Source organism: Hemibagrus wyckioides, linkage group LG04, assembly GCF_019097595.1.
Source record: "Hemibagrus wyckioides isolate EC202008001 linkage group LG04, SWU_Hwy_1.0, whole genome shotgun sequence".
Lineage (NCBI taxonomy): Eukaryota > Metazoa > Chordata > Actinopteri > Siluriformes > Bagridae > Hemibagrus > Hemibagrus wyckioides.
This window is the reverse complement of record NC_080713.1, coordinates 11,635,086-11,650,450: the sequence shown is the minus strand read 5'-3', so window position 1 is coordinate 11,650,450 and position 15,365 is coordinate 11,635,086. Positions and strand designations below refer to the sequence as shown.

The following is a 15,365-nucleotide window of genomic DNA, read 5'->3' as shown; positions in this document are numbered from 1 at the left end:
TTGTTGCTGTTGTTGTTCTTGTTCTTCTTCTTCTTTTTATTTATTACAATGGCTCCTTATTGCACAGGCAATATTATATAAATATTATATTAAGTAGTATAATATTTTTAAAGTATGTCTATCTATCTATCTATCTATCTATCTATCTATCTATCTATCTATCTATCTATCTATCTATCTATCTATCTATCTATCTATCTATCTATCTATCTATCAGTCCGTCTATCTTTTTGTTGATCTGTGCATATGTAGTGTTATATGTTGTGTGTACTTTAAGAAGAAATGATGAAGAAAGCTCTGCTCTATATTTGTATGAATGAATGAAGGAAAAAAAGCTTACTGATGACAGTCTATCACTCTCTCTCTGTGTGTGTATGTGTGTGTGTGTGTCTGTGTGTGTGTGTGAGAGAGAGAGAGTGATTGAGTCAGTCTGTTCATATCTGACTAGCGATGTTAGCATAGGAACCCCCCCCCATTTTGTACTTTTCTCTTTTTCCCTTTCTATGGATGCAACCTTTCCTATCACTCTGTTCACCTTTCTAATAACCAGTTAAATGATCTGTCACTCATTGTGTTCATGTAGCCATCCTGTGCTGTGTGTGCAATCATCTTGTTGCACACTGCCTTTCTAAATAATTTGCCACTGGGGGGTGAGGAGGAGGCGGTTGCTTGTAACATTGCAGCTTAGATGTCCTTCATATGTACATAAAACATAAGACCATATAGAAGAATATTCAAATAACAACCACTGTAATATAGCAGAAGATTGTAGCATATTCTTACCATTGGAAGACATTCCAAAAACATTACATGTACCATGGAATACCATGAAGGCCATCATCAACTAGTGGAGAATATGAGGTGCTAGAGACATTAGCAAGAATGGAAATTCCCTCTGAACTCTATGAAATGACAAGAAGAAAACATAATTCTATGATATTAATTCTGTCATTGACATAATACTAAAATACAAGGCAGCTTACTGCCTAAAGACACCATACTCATGGGGAAGCTTGGTGGTGGTGGTGGTGGCAACATCATACTATGGGGCTGTTTTTCCTTAAGATAGAGGGAAATATGGATAGCTCCAAAAACCAATAAATTTTTGTCACAGCCCAGATCTAAATCCTATCAAAAACCTGTGGAATGAATTGAAGAGGGCTGTGCACAGGATTTACGCTCACAATGTGATACATTGGGAGCAGAAGATTAAAATAAAATTGCCAACTGGAGCTGTGCTAAGTCAATAGATAGTATTAGTTAACGTTTGTGCACACTTATGCAACCAGGTTATTGTCATATATTGCTCGGTTATTACATCAAGGTGCAAAAAGTTCTGAAATGATTAATCTTGGTTTCGTTTTTTTTCTTCACATAAGCCTGCAATTTTTTTTAGGAGTGTGTAGGCATTCATATACACTGTTAAATAGGTTTCAATTGAAAGGTCTTATTTTTACAGTATAGTGCCATTCAGAAGGCTGTGTCTTCTAATTGAATTAAAAAGACTATATGAATTCAAAGACTAGTTTAGATTAATCAAACATAAAAATCTGTTTCCTTAGTGTGTATACATTTAAGGATTTTAGTTTATGCTGGGCTAAAATATTTCAATTGCTAGACCTGTTTTTTTCTCTGTAGATGATTCAATTGGTTAATCTGGTTATATGGTTCTTCACATGGATTACATAACTAATGATAAACTAGCAAGTGGTTTAGTTTGTGGGTCACAAAGTAAATCTTTCCTCTCTGTGCATCATAATCTTCTCATTGTTATCATGTAATAGAAATACATAACTATAAATATAAACTGCTTAAATGCCACAGTGATAACAAAATAGTTATCTTTTTCCCCCAAAATAGATTGGTTTTTAAATCTACCCATGATTCTTCAAGTCCCAGCTGAAGAGAAGCAGCCTCATACAGTAGCATGATGCTACCACCACCATGCTTCACTATGGGTATAGTGTCCTTTGGGTGATAATCTGTGTGTTTTTACACTAAACATATCTCTTGGAATTATACCAAAAAATTCTACCTTGGTCTTTTTAGACTATAACACATTTGTGTCACATGTTTGGAGCGCTTTCATGTTCCCACCCTACCTCATAGCCCAGATTTGAAGAATATGAGAGATTGATGTCACATGCAATTTTCTGTCAACATGTAATTTCCAGGTATTGCTACAGCTATCTGGGGCTACCTTGCTCCAGGGGCACTGAATCATGGCTGACCCTGTGCTCTGACCCCAACCCTTCAAGGATGAAGGGAAGTAATGTATATGTGACAAATAAAGACTTAAAACTTAGCTCATTTAATGTTGCAGTACATCTCTGACACCTCAGGCTCCCTAATATGTTTTTTTTTTTATTTTTAATCAATTTTCAATTCTGGAGGAACATCCTGTTCTGAGAAGTATCACTGTGCTGTCCCATTTTCTTCACTTGTTGATGATGGTCTTTATGGTGATCAATGGTACATCTAATGTATTGGAAATTCTTTTGTTCATGTCTCCTTATACCTATACAGTACATGTCTCAACAGTTAGATCCTGTACATGCTTTGTCAGCTCTTTCTCTTGGACCATAGCTTTAGAAGTTGAAAATCCAGCATAAATCGATGTTTATTCGGGGTTCATAACAGGTGTATGATAATTACTTTTGAACATGAGATTGAATGTTTAATTCCAGGCACAGTCACATACCCCATTATGATATAGTGTGCAGACTTGTGCAACCAAATTAACCAGTTTTCTCTTTTTATTTTTCCCATTTAAATTCTGTGGCTTGCTATATCACATTAAAGGTGAAAAAAGATCTTAACACACACACACGCACACACACACACACACACACACACACACACAGTCATCTCACCCAATTAAGATGAGCTCATGTTAACACAACTGGTGTTATGCGTGTACTTGTTCTTCGAAAGTGTTCCTTCCTTTATGGTGTATCTTTTACTGCTACATCTTTGCTTTCTTTTATCAAAGACATTTTGGAAGACATTTTACTAAAAAGTGTGAATTTCCCCCATGTATAGAGACTTTTGAGGCTCTGATCTAAAACAGAGGAATTTCGAGGTCAGCTCCCTAAAGTCTATATAACTGTCTATATAATCCTATATGTACTACATAGGATGAAATTACATGACCTGTATGTCCAGTGAAAAACCCCTAGGATCTGATTTTGGAAATTATACCCTGTACTATAAGTTCAATGAAGGAGCAATGGTATCAGCTTCCTACATCCTACATAAATAGCATGTGAAATAAAACATTACTTACATATACATACATACAGTACAGTACAATACAACATAGCTGCTATTACTGAGCCAGAATCTAGTGTGTGTGTGCGTGTGTGTGTGTTTGTGTGTGTGTGTGTTACCAAGACATTAGTGTTTTATTCCCAGGTGTCTCTCAGCTGCTAAGCACCCACCCTCTAGAGGGATTACACACACACACACACACACACACACACACATACACACACACACACACACTCTTGCAAAACCAAAAATACTATAACGCTTGATAAGCTTACTGAGACCTGCAACACATACACACCACACACACTAGCACAGACACACATGCCTCTTCCATCTCAATAGTCACCTCAAGAAGAGGACAAATCAGGAGCGTGAGACAGATACATTGAAATACAGAGAGAGAGAGAGAGAGAGAGAGAGATGGATAGAGAGAATTGGGAGAGCATGATAGAGTGAACATCCAGTCTGGATGAAAGAGGGGACTTTTACCTCAGGTCAGTGTGCCTTTCTTTCCTCCCTCTCTCTCTCTCTCTCTCTCTCTCTCTCTCTCTCTGTGTGTGTGTGTGTGTGTGTGTTAGATTGGGCAAGTAAACTGATGATACTGAACTGATGAAACCATGATACAATAGGTTCCTATTAAAATAATATGTAATATTTTGGTATGCTTAATTTGTGCTGTGGTTGATAAACAAAGTTAAAAGATAATATGAAAGCAAGAAAATGTGTGTGTGTGTGTGTTGCTAATGTGTGTAATTCACTCAGGATTCTGTTTATTCTGCCAACCCTATTTAGAGGGCATGTCCTGATTTCCCAAGAGACAGGTGTTCCTAGGACAACAGAGGTGGAGCTTAAGTTAAATTCGATTAGCTTATCAGGTGACTTCCCCTAGCCTTTTTTTTTTTAACTTCTCAGTGTACTTCAAAGTACAACTTTTAGAAATGAGCATGTCGGGGTGTGATTGTATTTTATTCAATTTCACGTGCTTGACGTCATTAGCAAAATCGAAAACTCCCGAAACCAACCCTGAAACCTAATCTTAGACTAAGAATCAGTTGTGTTGAATTGAATTGAATTGAATTCATCTGTGAATGTGTATTAGTCTGAGCCTTTAGTCTTTTTTTTTTTTTAATAAATAATAAAACGTCTCATGCCAACCTTATCAGTAAGGGTTTATATTTCCTCATATAAGTGCTCTTACCAGGAAATATTTTTTTCCTCCATATGATACCAGATACACTTAATTGTAGAAATGTGTAGTAATATTTGCCAAATTGTGTCTTCAGGGGGCCACTAATATAATGGCACCAAGGTATAAAAGCTTTTAATGGCCTAGTTAGTGAACAGTAAGGAGCAATTTGGAAGACAAAAGACATACTGCTCAGTGTGTGTGTGTGTGTGTGTGTGTGTGTGTGTGTGTATGCATCTTTAGGTCTCTCACAAATGGTGTCTAAGCTCAGCATGCGTGCCTGTGTGTGTGTGTGTGTGTGTATGTGTGTGTGTGTGTGTGTGTGTGTGTGTATGCATCTTTAGGTCTCTCACAAATGGTGTCTAAGCTCAGCATGCGTGCCTGTGTGTGTGTGTGTGTGTGTGTGTGTGAAGTAGATAATCCTATTATCTAAGAGTTCTGTCATATCCACTGCTGTCTTTTTGCTTTAATTGCAATTTTAGATGGAAACACACATAATTAACCTATATTAAAGGATAAATTAAAGGAACAAATGTTTTAAATGTTCAATATATAGTTCTATGAAATTAATTTTTCTTAATTTTTTTTTATTTTAGTATTTTAAAGATTTTTTTAGATTTCCAAACATCAGTCAATTAATCAAACAATCATAAAATATTCATGTCACTAAAGATCATCATTGCAAAAACACAAGCAAGTATGCCATCAAAGCTGCCAGAACAGATGCTCCAAGATACTCAAAAAAAACGTACTAATAAAAGTGCACCCAAGGCATCTTTGCCTTGCTACATACTGTGCACTGATGATGTGTGTGTGGGAAGTGAATAAAATGGGCATGCATAAGGATCTGAATGATTTTGGCAAAGGCCATATTGTGATGGCTAGAATAGGCAGGTCTTGGGGTGGGCAGGTCTTGGGGTACGCAGTTGTGAGTAACTAAATGGTCCAAGGAAGAACAGCTGGTGAACTGGTGACAGGGTCATGAGCACTCAATACTTATTGATGCATGTGGGGAGCAAAGGCTGGCTTGTCTGATCCAGTGTCACAGAAGATCTACTGTAGCACCAGTTGGTGTAAAGATTAATGCTGGCAATGACAGAAAGGTGTCAAAACACACAGTGCATCACAGCTTGCTGTATATGAGGCTGTGTAACTGCTGACCAGTCAGAGGGCCCAAAGCACCTACAATGTAAGCTTTAGAACTGAACCATGGAGCAATGGAAGAAAGTGGCTTGCTCTGATAAGTCATCTGGACAGCCAGGTGTGCTCATGTGTCATTTACCAGGTGAAAAGATTGCTCCAGGATGCATTATGATAGGTAAAAGGTAAGCTGGTGGAGGCAGTGTGATGCTCTGGGCAATGTTCTGCTGGGAAACCTTGGGTTTGTCATTCATGTGGATGTTATTTTGACATATAAAACATACCTTAACATTGTTGGAGACCAAGAAAACTCTTCCATAGCAGTGGTAATCTGTAAAAAGTGGCAGTGGTCACTTTTATCCCTGACACAACTGTTCAGGGATAGTTCTGGAACATGACTCAGAGTTCAAGGTATTGATTTGGCCTCCAAATTCCCCAGATCTCTATCCTATCAAGCATCTGTTGTATGTGCTAAACAAACAAGTCTAATCCATGGAGGCCCAACCTCACAACTTACAGGATTTTCTGTTATGTCTTGGTGCTAGATACCACAGAAACCCACTCAGAGTGAATTGTACTGGTGTAGTAATCACATGCTTACAAATTACAAAACATTTAACAATGAAAAAGAGAAGTAAAAACTAATTTAAATTAAAACAAATATGACTTAACTAACTAAACACTTCTGCATAAGGGTTTTGTCCTGCCAACTTTGTGCCAATTTGTGGCATCTCCACAAGAAAGGTCTGTGGAGCCGGGCATTGTTTACACCTCCCCAAACTGGAGAACAATATCTACACAGAGAGAGTTCTACACAGAGAAATGGTGTAAATTTGTCTGGCACTCTTCTGTATGCTGAAATTTCTCCAATGGTCTTATATCATACCATCACCATCTACTGCTGGAGTGGTAATATCACATTAACTATAATCATAGTTCATAGATATTTTATATTTAATAATCAGAGTCATACTCAGTGAGGAGAACCAAGTTATCCTGCATTCAGAGGAGGCCATGTTAACGATGCTAATGACAAAATTTATAACTTAATTTCTTGTGTAAGAGTTCACATACCTTGTGATGCTATGATATTTTACAAAATCAGTTAATGCTGGGATAGCAGCTGATATCATTAGAGCATTTTCCTAGTCATTTACCAACACATTGTGGAAAATATTGGGATATTAGAACTAGAGGCTCTTTATAATGGCTTTGTGCTAGCTATCAAAAAGTCAGACAGCTGGCTATACTGTAGCTCAACTTAGTTGCAACTAATATAGCCTACTAATAGCGCTATAATATTTGTTAAAATATAATATGTAGTGTTGCTAACTAAAATGTTGCAAGAAACAAGCAACAGCAAAAAATTCCATTCAGAATAGCTTTTTATGAATAGAAGCCACATTTCTGAGCTGACCTGATGCTTGTCGTCGCAGCAACAGAGCGGTGTTAAGGGGATTGGGGTCGCGGAGCTGTTGTGAGTCAGACAAGATAATTACTGAGAATCTGAGAAACAATCGGCCAATCAAAATTAGGCAAAAGATCCCTTTCTGTGAATGGCTTCCTCCATGATGGTGATTTTCTCTCCCACTGTCTGTTTGTGTGTGTGTGTGTGTGTGTCTGTGTGTGTCTGTGTCTGTGTGCATGCATGCATGTGAATGTGTAGGTGTGTCACCTAGATAGGAAACTATAAAAATAGGTTATAGCAATGATAAAGTTTATGCTGTGTTGCAAAGGTGATTTAGCGGATAATTGGAGAATGATGAGAAATAGAGATGATTGAGAAATAAAATGAGAAATAGAGATGGATTGAGACAGACAGTAAAAAGCAAAAGAAAAGGAGAGAGAGGGAAAGAGGGAGAGAGAGAGAGAGAGAGAGAGAGAGAGAGCAGGATGGAGGAATGGAGGGAGTAACAGCAACAGGAAGAGATAAAGCCAAGCAAAGTGTGTTACCTTGCTTTGGGGTTTGTGAAGCAGAAGAGCAGGAGGAGTCTTATCACCAACGAACAGGTGCCCATCCTCCCATCAGTTGTGTCTTTTGCTCCCTCCCTTTCTTTCTCTCTCTCTCTCTCTCTCTCTCTCTCTCTCTCTCTCTGAAGTATTATCTCTCTTGCTTCCCCCCCTCTATTTCTGTTCTGCTTTACACCTCACTCTTTCAGCAGCATTCTGAATAACCAGGATTAGTGTGAGAGACAGGCAGAGAGGGAGAAGGATGAAATGCTCTCTTATCACTTCATCAGATGGAGAAAAACACAAAACTTATCTTAAATCTTAATTTGGTCGTTATTGAGCTCAAGTTGTCATTATACCCACACACAGGTATAGAGTATCTATCTATCTATCTATCTATCTATCTATCTATCTATCTATCTATCTATCTATCTATCTATCTATCTATCTATCTATCTATCTATAGATAGTCTATAGACTGGGTCAGTGCAGTACTTTGACACTATCTAAACATTGTTTCAGACCATGTACAATCCTTACTGCAATACCATTCTTTAATGGCAGTGGTGTCTTTTAGCAGGATAATGTGCCCTACCATACTACAAGATATTTTTTGAAATAGTTTGAGGAATATGGTGTTTAAGGTGCTCTCCTGGCCTCTAAATTCCCGAGGTCTAAATCCAGTCAAGCATCTATGAGTGTCAAGATAACACAACACACCCTCAGAGGTCTTGTGGAGTCCATACCTTGACAGGTCAGAGCTGTTTTGGTGGCACAAGGAAAACCTACACAATATTAAGCAGGCTTTAAGACTATGCCTATAAATTATTAATTTATATAATTTTGAATTACAATGATATACTTGCCTACTTACTTATTAGGCTATTATTACATATCCATTAAGCCTAATATAATCTGCATATTTTGTGTGTATACTGCTTTTCACTGTGTTTTTTCTCTCTTCATTCTTTCATTTTGTGCTGTTTAGTATAGAGTACCTGAGCCTTACAAGCATCCTGACAACCAGCATGTCCAAGCATTTCAGTGTACAGCTGCCCCTGACATTTTGTGCACATGACAAATAAACTTAAAACCTACAAGGTATATAAGTCATTTACTTGGGGCAGGGAGGAGGCAAAGACATCCTCACCAGAGTCATGGGGCAGAACAGACTTGATGTATGATGCTATGTTGGCCTCAGGTGTGGCTTGCAGGATCGCCTCAACATCCTTTACCTTTGCACCTCTTGGCAGGCTGCCTAGTTGTCCTCTGAAATTAATTTGTTTGTAAAGGCTGCCCTGTCTGCCTCTGGTATTTGGCTTAGCTGGCATGGGTTGCACAGGGAAGACTGTCCTATCGGCCTCAGCTATTAACTGGTTTGTTAAGGCCACCCCCTTGGTCTCTAGCATAAGCTGCACTTCACAAAAACACAAACTAGACAAGAGTGCAATTGGGATAAACACCGCATAGGCAGCACAGGCCTCCTGGTGGTCCAGTGGCAGGACCCCGCACTCTCATTGCCATGGCCCGGGTTTGATTCCCGGGCAGGGCGCCACCCCAGCCGCGGAAGAGTTGACTCTCAGTGCCAGTCCCAAACTCGGATAAAAATGGGAGGGTTGTGACAGGAAGGGCATCCGGCGTAAAACCTGTGCCAAATCACGCGGGTCGATTGATCCGCTACAAAAACAGCGGACCCTGCAAGTGTGCGGGACAAACGCTAAGGAGGAAAAAAAAACAGCATAGGCAGCACAATGAACAACAATGACACTTACAAAAGACACTAGATTCAGAGTGCTATACAAACATGACTTAAATACTGGAGCCCATTGTGACTTGAGTTCTTGAGTGCAGTAAATAATGGGTGCCTGTGTAGTGTGTGTGCGTGCAAACACTGCAAACATCAAGCAGTTCTCTGAAAGTGCTGCTATTTATCACTGAGAATGACTCCTGACATAGTACAAAAAACCCACATAGCGGCCAGCTGGTGGGCTTCAAGAACTGAGGAAAAAAGAAATGGGGAGAGAGAGAGATGAGATGAGAGAGGTGCAGAAGTGTGTGTAAAACCCTGCTGTGCTGTGCAGCTCATAGAGATGAAACACCTCAGAATGTCTCACATATCTGAAAAGCAAGACTTGGGGAAATTATGGAAAAGACCAAAGTGACCCATTATTTGAAAAAATCATGTGAGAAAATCCAAGGCCACTGACAAAAACAAGTGTTTATTTCATCAGTTATCAAACTTGAAAACAATTTAGTCAAGATATGTTAGTACATAAAACTAGTACATAGTACATAAAAAAAAAATGCATCTAAAGAACATTTAGTACATTAACGATGTGCGTTCTGGCTGAAAGAAGCTGCAACATGAGCACATATTACACTCTAACGCCCTGTGAAATTGATTAGGTTATATTCAGTCCTCAGGCTGTGCTTGGTAAAGACTTGGATGCAGTTGTTCCAGAGCAGCCAACACCAAAGGCAGGGATAATGGAATTTCTTTGTTACTTGTTCAATCCATGATAATCAATGCATAGCTGTAGTTCAGCTGTACATCTGACTCAGTACCTCCTAGATGTACTTCTCCGTGGTTGAGAGAGCCTTGTCATAATCAGAGAAGTTACACACCAATCTACCCCATGTTTCCTGTGTATGAGAAAGATAGGGGAGTAAAGAGGAAGAAGAAACAGGGGGTGGGTGAAAATTTAATGTACTCCTGATCTTACAGGGTTTTGTAGCACATTCTATCACTGTTCAGCTTATTTTGGACCACTAGTCTCAAATATATTAACTGTAATATTATGCTCACTAGCTAGCATGCTATCTGGCTTTTTTTTATTTTATTTTTTTATAAACAATAGTTACGTTTGTAATATGAATTTTTTTCCAAATATTTACAAAAATACATGAAGTGATGAAATGAAATAGCAATGCTTTTACACACAAGTACATTTACGTTACAAGTCTGCTTAAGTAACAACATCGTCAAAAAAGATGCTGCTCTCTAATAAAAAAAAAACAAAATCCCCAGAAACCTTACATGAGATTTTAAGTTTGTCATATTTATGTATTCAATGCTTCCAATAGCATTCCATAGTTTTTATTTTTAATTTTTTAGGAATTTATGAATTTTAGCATGACATTTTATGGTTATATCTGTCATGAATGAAATGGATGCAATTGCAGTTATTGTTCTTGTAAATGAGAAAAGTTCAAACAGATCCAAAATGCTAGACAGGTTCTAGGTCACAAAAAACGTCAGGCGACTGGCAAACAGGACAAACTAGGCAATGACTATGCATAAGATTCGAAGGTCAACTAGACAGGGTCAAAGGCTGTTACTTCATAAGGTAGTGGTCAGTCTGTGTGTGTGGGTGAGTGAGTGAGAGATAGAGAGAGAGAGAGTGAGAAAGAGAGAGGTGTGCTCAGTTAGAAGTATGATGACTGTGAACATGGCATGCTGTGTGAGGTCTGGGAAGACTGTATTTGTAGGCTGTGGTGTGTGTTGTGGAGTTCACTGACTGGGTTGACCTAACACTTCAAACTCTCAGACAGTGGGTCTAGACCTAACACTGCCTGTCATGCATGAGACATGCTCCATTTCTAGAATCACTAACTCTATATAAAGCATGTAATAATTTTCATAATTTCAGATACACATATATAGTAGTAATAGTTATGAAATTGAATTGGTCCTTAAATATAGCAAACGATTTACATCCATACAGTCATGGCACAAGTAAATTCCTGCTGAATTATAGCTTAACACACACACACACACACACAATTAGTAAGGCTTCAGAACAATTTTACCCTCAGCCTGTAAGGATCCACTCCCTTTCATCAATGTCCACCACTGCATATTACTTATATTCTGTCTGCATGTAATCAGCTTGTTAGACTCCCAGTTCTCACCAGTTCTAATCTGTTTTGCTCTGCATTGCGCTATAATAGCTACTTTCCTCTTCAACACCTGCCACTGGCACATTCACACTTCCTGCACTTTATATGCACTGTTTATAATATATATTCATTTCAACATGCACATCTACACTGTTTAAGCTCGTTTCTTTGGACATTTTTAAGAAGATACATAGTTGTATAACATACTGTTGCCTTAGTATAATCATGCTAGCATCAAGCTTACCATGAAGTACCACTGTAAAAATATATGTAATCTCACAGTTACGGTGAAGAGCATCGTAAATCCATCATAATGCTATGGATGGATTGCATGAAACACAATAGCAAAACTATTACTAAATATAATGCTAATATAGTGAAGTACAGAGTTCTGAAATACAAGACAGAAAGTGAAAGACAATTGATGATTTTTGTGTGATGAAGAGCAGCTTTTTTTTTTTTTTGGTGTGTGTGAGGGGTGGAGTTTGGGGGCAGGGGGTATCCTCCAATGTCACCTCTGGTTGTGCTGGTACCACTGATTTGTGTGGAAATGGTTTTCTGTGAAGCAAAGGAAACTGACTGTAGAGCAAAACAGATTACAGGGGGTTAAAACATTAATATTCTGTAGGAGAGACATACAGACTGACACAGGACCTCATTTCAGCTCTTCCAGTCTCCGAAGAACTAATTTCAGATGCCCTCCATCCACTCAGTCTGTGTGTGTATGTGTGTGAAAGAGAGAGTGAGAGAGAGCAAGAGAGAGAGAGAGATAGAGAGAGAGAGAGAGAGAGAGAGAGAGAGAGAGATTTGTTTTGGAAGCTGATGTGCTCTCAGGTTTCTTTGAAAATCTCATTCTGATAAGGTCAGCTCTTTAGCACAACACCAACTAATCAAGATAACCCTGATTATACTTTCCACCTGTTTGTGTGTGTGTGTGTGCGTGTGTGTGTGTGTCTGCTGTGTGTGTGAATGAGTGAATTGAGGAGGTGGAGATTGATCAATGACATTTAATTAGACAGATATGTGGTGGAAATGATGTCATAGATCACAAACACCCGTGTCACCTGGGAAACTATTGAATGAATGGACTATAAAAAATAGCATTAATAGCATTAGTAAATGATCTTTAGGGACACAAATATGAGATAATCACTGTGTAATAATGTAGTACTCATTAGTGACAAATGCACACTAATTAGCTACATTTTCTTTCGCATACAATTTGAAGGAAGCTACTACGCTTTTCAACATTTTCAAGGTGCAACTAGATGACATAATCGAAAAGGCATCAGAACACACACACACACGGAACAAACACAATTATTTTAGCCCTGTTTTAACCCTTCCTATTGTCCTTTTCCCCCGGGCCATCTTAAAAAAAAAAGCTGCTCAGTGACTTTGTGTTTACGCTGAGGTTTATTTCTCAGACAAAGCCAAGAGAACTACATTATTTTCCATGCTGCTAGGTATCACAATGTTCTAGACCAAGTCACATTTTATTAGTGTTCTAGAACAATCACACTATCCTAGAACCAGTAAGATGTCATCAAGATGTTCTAGACCTACCTTCCATTGCATCATTCATCCATTTTCTATACCTGCTTTATTCCTAATTAGGGTCATGGTGATCTGCTGAAGCCTATCCCAGGACACATTGGGCGAAAGGCAGGTACACCCTGGACAGGTCGCCAGTTCCAATGCATCATAACAGACATTTTATCTAGAAAATCATTACAAAGACCACGGAATTTTAAAACAAAGACAATTCTATTAATGTTCTATATCAAACAGGTAATCCAGATGTTATAAGAGAAACAATATTGCACCAGGGAAAGCTTCTCAAACCTAGAAACCACCAAAAGCTTTTATTTGCAGTATGCATTTTTTAAACTGATATTTAACAGAACCATGAAGATCCTACCGAAGGTTTGTGGCACTCCACTAATGAACTCAGTACTTAATTATGGCTTTCCCCACCTTTGTTTCACACACACACACACACACACACACCCACAGACAATTTTGAACCAAAATCAAAATGACATAATTTTATGATGAATTATTCAATAACTATAACTATTTCAAGTCATAAATGCTATAAATTCATAGGAAAGCGTATCAGGAAGCTTAAAACAGAACAATAGCTAGCTTAATATTTGTGCTACATCAACTTTAAATGTTCTGAAATTTTGTAACACATCAACCCATTGGCCCAAGGAAGGACATTTATAATTAAAGAGTTTTTTAACTGTATTAATTATGAGTGCAACTTTTATTACATGGCTCAATTCATTTACAGCATTCGGCAGTTGCTTTCATCCAGAGCAACTTGCTTTTATACAGCTGAGCATTTGAGGTTTAAGGGCCTTGCTCAAGGGCCCAGCAAAGGCACCTTGGTGCTTCTGAGATTCAAACTCACAACCTTCCAATCAGTAGTCCAACACCTTAACCACTAGGCTATCACTTCCCTAACTCTGTTAATGCAGAGTATGATCATTCACAGAGATAAGTAGTAGTAGGAAAGAGGATCAATTTTTTTTGCCACTGCAGTGAGTTAGGATATTTTTCAGAGAGTGAGGGCCAGAAGGGAGGGCCAACAAGTCTGCTGGAGTTGCCTCTTCAATGTCCTATCACAGGACCACATAGACACAGCACATTTTTACAGCCAGTTATTGCCACTGTGAGAACGATTAGCTGAGCAGAATTGGCTATAGCTGCGGATTCATTCTGCTGAATTGAAAACTGCCGACATATACAGAATCGAGCCAGTAGCTGTGACTGAATATCAGCCTAGAAATTCTCCTTCTCACAGAAACATTTGAAAAAGGGATAGCTTTGCGTTGATTAGCTGTATCTGCAAACAATATAACCTCACACTGATGGGAATGCAAGCTCTCATCCAACCACATGTGGCTTTTTACTTTTAAAAATTTCTTTGTTGCTTATTATATCATGGTATATTACTATATCATGAGCTGAAACACATTATTGTTTTAAAACTCTCATTCAATAACATTCAATTTTCTATAATGAATACATTTTTTGATATTGAATTTATGTTAAAATTTATACTAAAATGTTACAGTATTAAAAACGACATTACTTCAGTACATGCACATGTGCACATGCATGCACACACACCTGAGTACCTGAGATAGCAATATTAGAAATAAAAAAGCCTACTACTACAAACTAAAACAAAGGAACGAAATAAAGCTGAGTATAGGTCTGATTCAATTCAGGCCAGTTCTGCTACACTCAGCACTCAGAGGAATGTGTGTGTGTGTGTGTAATAAATTTGGTCAGGGTCAGCTTTAAATTCCTCTACAGAGCAGGTGTATGAATTGCTGAGACAGGAGATCAGTGAAGGATAGAATAAAAGGTTATATATTGGTAAAAGAAAGGCTGCTTTTCAATACTTAAGTGCCATCCCGTTATTCTGATAAAGTCGAGTCAACATCAGACAATAGCACTGATATGAGCTCCTTTACAAATGGAAAATTAGGAGCAATAAAGTATTTAATTCAAACTACGACTCTACAGTAGAGATCAAAATTAGAGAACAATTTACAAATGCTTTTATTATTTTTACTTTTTTCTAAAAGTAAATTTAGAATTCTAAATTTTCTTCCCTTAAAATCTGAGCTGTGGGTATTCCACTGATCCTACTCGCATGTTTTAGAAAATACGCAAGGCACTTTAAATAAAAACCTTCATGCTGTGGAAAACACTGAGCAAAATTAGAGAACAGGAGCCATTGTAACTCAAAAGAAGATTACAACAAAATGTTTTAATGAGGGTTACAGCTGTCAAAAATTAGTGGGAAGTTTAGCTTTGAATAACTTCCACACATCTGTCGCCGCAGGACATCACAAGTTTCTCACACTGCTCTGGTTTGATCTCGGTCCACTCCTCTTCC

At 38.2% G+C, this 15,365-nt stretch overlaps 1 protein-coding gene across 2 annotated transcripts in view; it reads left to right on the top strand.

Annotated features, from left to right (window-relative positions):
• Window positions 1–3,486: 3,486 nt before the first annotated feature.
• sphkap (SPHK1 interactor, AKAP domain containing) overlaps window positions 3,487–15,365 on the top strand; it is a 96,094-nt gene continuing 84,215 nt past the window's right edge. For both annotated transcript variants that reach the window (XM_058386895.1, XM_058386892.1), the window contains exon 1: window positions 3,487–3,764. The gene's annotated coding sequence lies outside the window, so the exon portion shown is untranslated. The remainder of the gene's footprint in view (window positions 3,765–15,365) is intronic.